Source organism: Eptatretus burgeri, chromosome 5 (genome assembly GCF_056783735.1).
Source record: "Eptatretus burgeri isolate ZD-2024b chromosome 5, Ebu_testis_v1, whole genome shotgun sequence".
NCBI lineage: Eukaryota > Metazoa > Chordata > Myxini > Myxiniformes > Myxinidae > Eptatretus > Eptatretus burgeri.
In genome coordinates, this window is record NC_140965.1 from 97,029,490 (window position 1) to 97,037,196 (window position 7,707).

Here is a 7,707-nt window from a genome sequence, read left to right on the forward strand (position 1 = left end):
GGCCACCCAAAGTAGGCATTTGCTTTCTTCTGCAAAACTACACACACAATTTCAATGAAATCTGACGACAACCTTCCTCACCCGTGATATACCAAAGTTTGTTCACAGCATAAAAAAAAAAAAAATCAGGGTCTAAGGGGGTGTGTGCAGGGGGTTTGAATGTTTGTTGCTCCTGATCCAGGTGAGCTTCAGGACATGCAGTCCTATTTTTCATTTATTATGAGCAAATACCACCGGTCGCTTTGTTGACGGGAATACTAAGAGAAGAGGGGGGGGGAGAGAGAGAGAGAGAGAGAGAGAGAGAGAGAGAGAGAGAGGAGGGGGAAGAGAGAGGATGGAGGGTCGAGAGAGAAGATGGAGGGGAGAGAGAGAGAGGCTGTAGGGGAGAGAAAGGAGTGGTGGGGGGGCGGGGGGAGAGAGGAGGGAGGGGTGCAAGGAGGAGGGGCAAGGAGGAGGGGCAAGCAAGAGGGGAGCTAGGAAGGGAGGGAGAGCAATGCCTCACCACACACTCCAGGAGGGGGGGGTGAGGAGGGGGTTGGGAGAAAAAGAAAGGGGGGAAGAGAGAGATGTGTGGCAGGAGAGTGCTGCACTCTGTCAGGAGGGGACAGGGGCTCAACAAAGAGAATGATATTGTTGCAGGCTGGCGGGGTCGGGTGAGACGACCACTAGGTGGGGGAAAGCTATGTCGATTCCCAACAGACTCCCCGGAATTGTAGGCCGTCGCTCACTGATAAATCCGTGACACGGCGGGTCGCTTAACCAACCGTGGATGCCAATAACTCAAAAGCGTGACCTAGGGTCCTCCTGTCTAGAATCAGGTTACCTAATTAACCACGCGGTTTAACCACCGGGGAACCACGCCCTCAGTACTCCTTGTCCGAACAGGATCACTCTGCCAAACTATGGATCACCTTTCCGAATCGGATGCAGCCGAGCGGCACTGCCAAGGACGTTCCGGCTAGAAGGAACAGATTGTTGGGAATAAAGACCCGGCTAAACTTAGATCCGAACCATGCTGGACCAATGGAGGAAAAGACAAAGGCGAGCTGGGAACATTTGTACAATTATTATTTATTTACAGTAAGCGAGGAAAAGCATGTGGTACAACAAAAGGTTTATTGGGGGTGTAATGCAGGGAGAGATGAGAGAGGTGTGGGGTGCGAAAATTATACAAGCAACTTACAAAAGCAGACAGCGCAGACTTGACGCGAGATTAATAAAAGCAACAATCACAACAATAAAAAATCTTATACAGGCTTATCTAACGGACAGGCGCCAACACACTCAGACACACACTCAGACAAAATAAACCCAATCACAGGCAAAGGACTTTTGCAGCCAGGGAGAGAGGGAGTTGAGGTCACAGTTTTTGGTACCTTAGCGTTTTGGGGGAAGGGATGCTCCGTGGTGCGGCACCCGACCAAAGCTGTGCAGTTTGGTCCACAGCCGCACGTGTGGTAATCGTGTCTGCAGCAGGAGCTTGAGTGGAGGAGAACCGAGTCCAAAATGGCGAGAGTTGAGCAGTAGCAGGACCAGACAAGAGGCTTGGTCGAGGTCGTGTCGGCGGGGACCAGTACAGTTGGCGGGCCGTCAAGGTGAGACGTAGGCAGAGCCAAGCTGCAGGACACTTTCACAACAACTCCTTCAATTCTCCACTTTCCAACCGACTTCTCATGCCTTCGACCTTCTTTCAACCAATTCCCACCGACTTCTTCCTTTCAATCAACAACAACAACAACCGATTTCAATCAACAACAACCGATTTATTCCTTTCAATTGACCAACAACCACCAACATCTTCCTTTCGATCTACAACCAACTTCGCCCCAACTCTGAGGATTGCTCCGTACTTTATAGATCACGGAGCTTGGGGAGGAGCCATGGCGAAACCGACGGCATCGTCCGATCCGAGCATCCCGATTGGACCGGGCCTTCATGTGGTCCTCCTTTCTGGGCAGGGTTTCAGCCAAACGCTAGTTTGGCCCGCCCACACCGCGCATGTCCGGGTTTGGGAAGGTGGATGCCGATGCGGCTTCCATAGTGAACGTCAGGATTTTGCTAAAGAAAACGAGACTCCGGATACAGCGGGTAGACGGTGGTATGCTGTGGCCAATGAAACGAGGGTAGCAAGCAAGATGAATTTACCTCAGAAAAAGGAGGGAATAAAATAAAAGGGGTAAAATGATTTAGTAATCCTAACTAATAGCCCATCGCAACGCACCCCCTTGCTTTCCCACTAAACAAAAGGTAAGGACCTAACAACACGTATATTAATGGAATAACTGACTCAGGACAACTGTATGTTGTATGCATATGGTTCTGAGAACCGTAACAATATGTGATGCTTAATGACCAAAGACACATAGATGTGTATATATATATATATATATATATATATATATATATATATATATATATATATATATATTTATTTGCAATTATACAAGAACATCACTCCTCAAGGCAATGGCAGCCAACATATATAGCGGTCTTGAGACAGTAATTTCATTTGTATCCATTTTAGATAGCCCTTCCCTCATGTCTCGTGGGTTAATTGGACAAACACGCATTGTGAAGTCTTTTAGGCAGGTCTTTATTCCCATTCTTTATTCTCTTATCTATTTTACTCCACCTCACACATGGCCTTTCTCTATCACGCAAACAGCTCAATTGTGTACGCCACCAAAACTCATTCAAACCTCACGCCATTCTCAAACTGACGCTCACATCAGACCTTCACCATACTAGGATGACAACGTTATAGCATTTCTCCAACCACCACAGTGCCTTCCTAAAAATCCCCACATAATCGGACCACAACCAAAAATTGCATACACTCACCATTGGTGCCACAATCTCGATCACAACCACCTCCAAAACAAACTCACCACACTACAACCAATACCAATGTAACCAATATGATATTCTTAAAATGTCAGGTCAATCGGATGAAAATTGACAATTTTTTGCAACCTTGACGTTTGACTTCATATTCTTCATATTCTGTATCTTCTCCATATATATATATATATATATATATATATATATATATATATATATATATATATATATATATATATATATATATATATATATAGTTGAAAGTGTGTCTGTCTGTGTGTCTGTGTGTGTTTCCCTGTGACCTATACACGCGAAAAGTACTGGACTGATCCTCACCAAACTTCACATGCTGACAGAACATGTACCCGGGAGTGTCCCGATGTAAAAGAATTGTACTTCCGACTTCCGGTTTCCGAATTATGACGTCATCACCTGATTTTGTAACGTTAATTTTTCAAGTTCAGCCGATTGACATGGGACCAACGCCATTTGCAATAGAATGAAAAAATAATGCTACAGTCAATTGAAGACAATGACTTCCGACTTCCCGGTTTCCGAATTATGACATCATCACCTGATTGCATGACGTTAATTTTTCAAGTTCAGCCGATTGACATGGGGCCAACGCCATTTGCAATAGAATGAAAAATAATGCTACAGTCAATTGAAGACAATGACTTCCGACTTCCCGGTTTCCGAATTATGACGTCATCACCTGATTGCGTAACGTTAATTTTTCAAGTTCAGCCGATTGACATGGGACCAATGGAATTTGCTAGAGAATGAGAATTAATTCAGTCGCAAATGATGACATGAAACCAGCCTCACATTGTTGAGGCATTATGGTTTTTTATCTGATGCGGCAATAAATCTTAACATTTTTGAACTCGAGTCTTCTGCATATAAAACATGGCGGGGAAAATATAATATTATAGTGGTGATGATAAAAAATAATAATGGTGGCAGCCTATACAATTTTACAATTAACTGTGACATATACTCCTTCAGACCCGCCGTCATCCACGGGATTCCTGTGCGGAGCACGGGTATCCCTGCTCGTATTCTCATAAGGCTTTATTGAAAATTTTATGACAAAAGCTCAAATGGTAAAAAAAGTTTACAGCCCAGATCGACACAGAATTGATTGCAAAACCTCATCTCTCGCTGCATAGGGGATGGGCTAAATATATCGGTGACAAAATAATGAACAGTCATTGGAAGAAAGTGTGTACAAGTGAGTGTAATAATGCAGTTTTTCTTTTTAAAAGATTGTATACAGAAATCTAGCCCCAAGGGAAGAGCTAAACAATGGAGGACAGCAAGTTTACAGGCTGAGGATCAAAGGACAACAGGGAGACAAAGACATCACATGTGATTGGAGAAGTGAGGGGAAAAAAAGGAAAAGGTAGGAGTGGCTAGATAGTTAGCGAGAGTGGGGGAGATTAGGCATGTGTATGGGAGAAAGCATGAGGTGACAATGGGCAGCACGATGGAAGGACTGGAGGGAGGACGTGAGACAGAAGCTACAGGGATTCGGTTCTGCAGAGAGTGGAGGAATGGAGGAATGGAGGTTTGTGTTCAACTTAAATTCAGGGAAGGTAAGTAAGTGTGGGATTCTGGGAAAACACATGACCTGAAACACGTTTGTGTGACCCCCCGGTGGTTTGTGGGAGGATGGAGGGATTTGAGGAGGAGAGGGGTGATACAGGGTGGGAGGAGTGAAACCTAAAGTTAGATGAGTTTTGAAATCAGAATTAATTTTGTTATATAATTTTAAAAGTTACTTTGCTCTGCAAGTTGCAAAAAATGATTGCACAATCGTGGATAATCAGGAAATGTCAAAGTAAGAATTGCACATTTCGATTTTTTAATAATTTTAGCACAATGTGCAAATACCTTCTATATGATATGAGGAAACCATTTGTGTTATATACGAGTGGATATACCCATCAAGGATGGTTGGTGGGATGGTTAAGAATTTGTTACGATGGGATCAACAACAGCGGTAATCCCGTGAAGGAATGAGTGAGCAATTTGGAACCTATCTACACTAAACTCTGGCCAGTGTGCATTTAACTAATTGTTGATCAATTGTATTTCAACAGTAGGTTTCTGTGCTTCTTCGATTGATATGACGTTCATACACAATAATCAGATTGAATGTCATCTGAGATCCGCACGTGTACCAATGAACAAATATCTGGTTGATCCCATTGCAACACCCTGATCCATAACTAGTTTGAGCTGTTTGCTCAATGAATTAATATTGCTCATCCAATGATGAATTGATCAAATTGCTGAAACGATTACCATGCAATAAGGATACAACATTTCACGGAAGGAACCATTTTTGTCTCTAGGTGTTGCTGCGGAGGGATGTACGGTAGTTTGCCCAGTGAAATGCCTCTGCATCTAAGTATGTCTCGCCATTTTTATCTTAAAATGTGAGCTGGCATACTTCCCCTTCGGGGATGTTGTCTTTGGAGAGATCTCTATATTATTGCTTCACTTAAATTAAGGATCCCAAATGATTAATGTACTTTGTTTGATGCCCATTTTTTACTGTTGGAATTTATTTGTTTCTTGGACTGTGTTTCTGCAGTCTGTCAATCTATACCGTTGATGTTCCATCTTGCGGGAATGAGTAATCCATTGAATTAGCTTTGACTATCTGGTTGAATGAAAACTGGGATATTTTCTAGTTTTCTTTAAAATAATTGACATTGGATTGTTGGACCAAGTGTAATTCTTAATATGGAAAACATCACAGCTTAATATCCACATCTCAATAACAGATGTAAAAACCATGAGTGTACCAACAAATCTATGGAGACACCACCAACTCCTTCATTAAAGGGTACTTTAATATAACAAAGACTGAGTAAGCAGCAACCGCTCTTTACCTCCATCTGGTTATACAGAGTCAGACCAAGCAGACGTCCCGCAAAGTTTGAGAGATGCAGAAAATGCTAAGAATCTCCTATTCGCCGCCGGGAAACGACAGGTAACTTTGCACCTGGACATTTGCCAAAATGTGGCTCTTTCCTCGAAAAACAAGTGAAATGTAACATTTATGTTCCTCCGTTTTTCTTTCTCCTAACGGCAGTCCAAGACTCGGAACAAGAAATGTATTGTGTTTCTGGTTCTTTCAACTGTTATTGCCATTGTTGTTCTCATTATCGTTACCGCTGTAAGCAAGAAGTGACCATTCCAGCCTGTGTATGTGATGGGGACAACTGCTGTATATATTAAAACCTGATAAATATAAACAGATGAAATGATCTTTCTTATTTCTTTGAAGACAATTTTTTGAGGTGAAGACGATTTTATTGTACTGTACCATTTTCGCCTGCATTTTGTAACTTTTAGCATCGTCTTGTAATGTTATATTATTGTTAGAATTTTAATTTTAAACAGTATATGGTCTAAGGCTCATGGATGAGCTGTTCCATAAATGGTGTGTACATATGCAGACAGAGACGCCAGACAGCCCAGGACTTGACTCCAGACAAACACCACCGCTGACCTTGGGGGAAGTGCCGTCACATCTCAGGGAACTCTGGGTACTGGTGACGCCATCTTTGTGATCTCACTTTTCTCACCAGTCAGTGGGGAAATTAAGGATAAATTTCTCCCTTCCCGTGGGATGTCATCCCATCGAGTTGGTCTGTGCTTTATCCTCTAAAATGCTGGACATCAAGCAAGGATGCAATACGTGCCACTTTTAAAGTCTTTGTTTTCACTCTTTTCCTTCTTTGGTATGATTTACTTGTGGTTCTGAACATCTCTTCTAACCAAATGAATAGACCTTTTTTTGTTTTTTTTAGGTAGATAGATAATACGGTAGATAATACGAGTCCCCTTTCATGGAACTTCAATGTAGGAGTAGATCGCAAGGCCCATAAAAGCCTGTGCAATGGTGGCCAACCCATGGTTGAATTCTCATGTTTTGGACAGTCATTAAGTTTCCACTACAAATAACCTGGCTGGAAGGCAACCATCATTCAGATGAAGTTCGGCCTAACGTTGAATTGGTGTTGTCGCAATGGCACTTGAAAGCAGATAATATGTTTGTTTTTAACATATGCAGAGGAAACAAAAAAGTCAATTTTACTGCAAGAGATGAAATATTATTGACGAGCATTAATTTATTTTTCCATTTCTTTCACACATCTTTACAAAATGCACACTTTGACATCATGTGCACAGTTCATTCCCGTTTGGATTCAAAATGACATTTTTGATGGAGATTCCACTTTGAAAAGAAATGGAAGATTCAAGTGATATTGCTTGTTTGTATTTTGCTCAAGAAAGGAAGAAATAAAACAACATAAAGTAATGCTTCACCCATTCTTGATCATGTCATACATCAAGTAATTTTTGACATATACAGTATATATATATATATATATATATATATATATATATATATATATATATATATATATATATATATATATATATATATATATATATATATATATATATATATATATATATATACTGTATATGTCAAAAATTACTTGATGTATGACATGATTAAGAATGGGTGAAGCATTACTTTATGTTGTTTTATTTATCAACCCCCTCCCCCCCCCCCCCGCACACGCGCACACACACACACACACACACAGTCAGAAACACACACGCACACAGTCAGAAACACACACACGCACACAGTCAGAAGCACACACACAGTCATAAACACACACACACAGTCATAAACACACACACACACAGTCATAAACACACACACACACACACACAGTCATAAACACACACACGCACACACACAGTCATAAACACACACACACAGTCATAAACACACACACACAGTCATAAATGCACACACACACACACACACAC

The 7,707-nt window shown here is 41.7% G+C and overlaps 1 protein-coding gene across 20 annotated transcripts in view; it reads left to right on the plus strand.

Moving 5' to 3' along the window:
- Window positions 1-7,230, plus strand: part of LOC147027013 (uncharacterized) — a 227,166-nt gene extending 219,936 nt beyond the window's left edge. For 17 of the 20 annotated variants that reach the window (XR_015058612.1, XR_015058616.1, XR_015058618.1 and 14 more), the window contains 2 exons: window positions 5,763-5,845; window positions 5,948-7,230. The gene's annotated coding sequence lies outside the window, so the exon portion shown is untranslated. Of the gene's footprint in view, window positions 1-5,201; window positions 5,258-5,762; window positions 5,846-5,947 lie in introns of all 20 variants that reach the window. The other 3 variants (XR_015058622.1, XR_015058625.1, XR_015058630.1) reach the window with 1 other exon arrangement.
- Window positions 7,231-7,707: the final 477 nt, after the last annotated feature.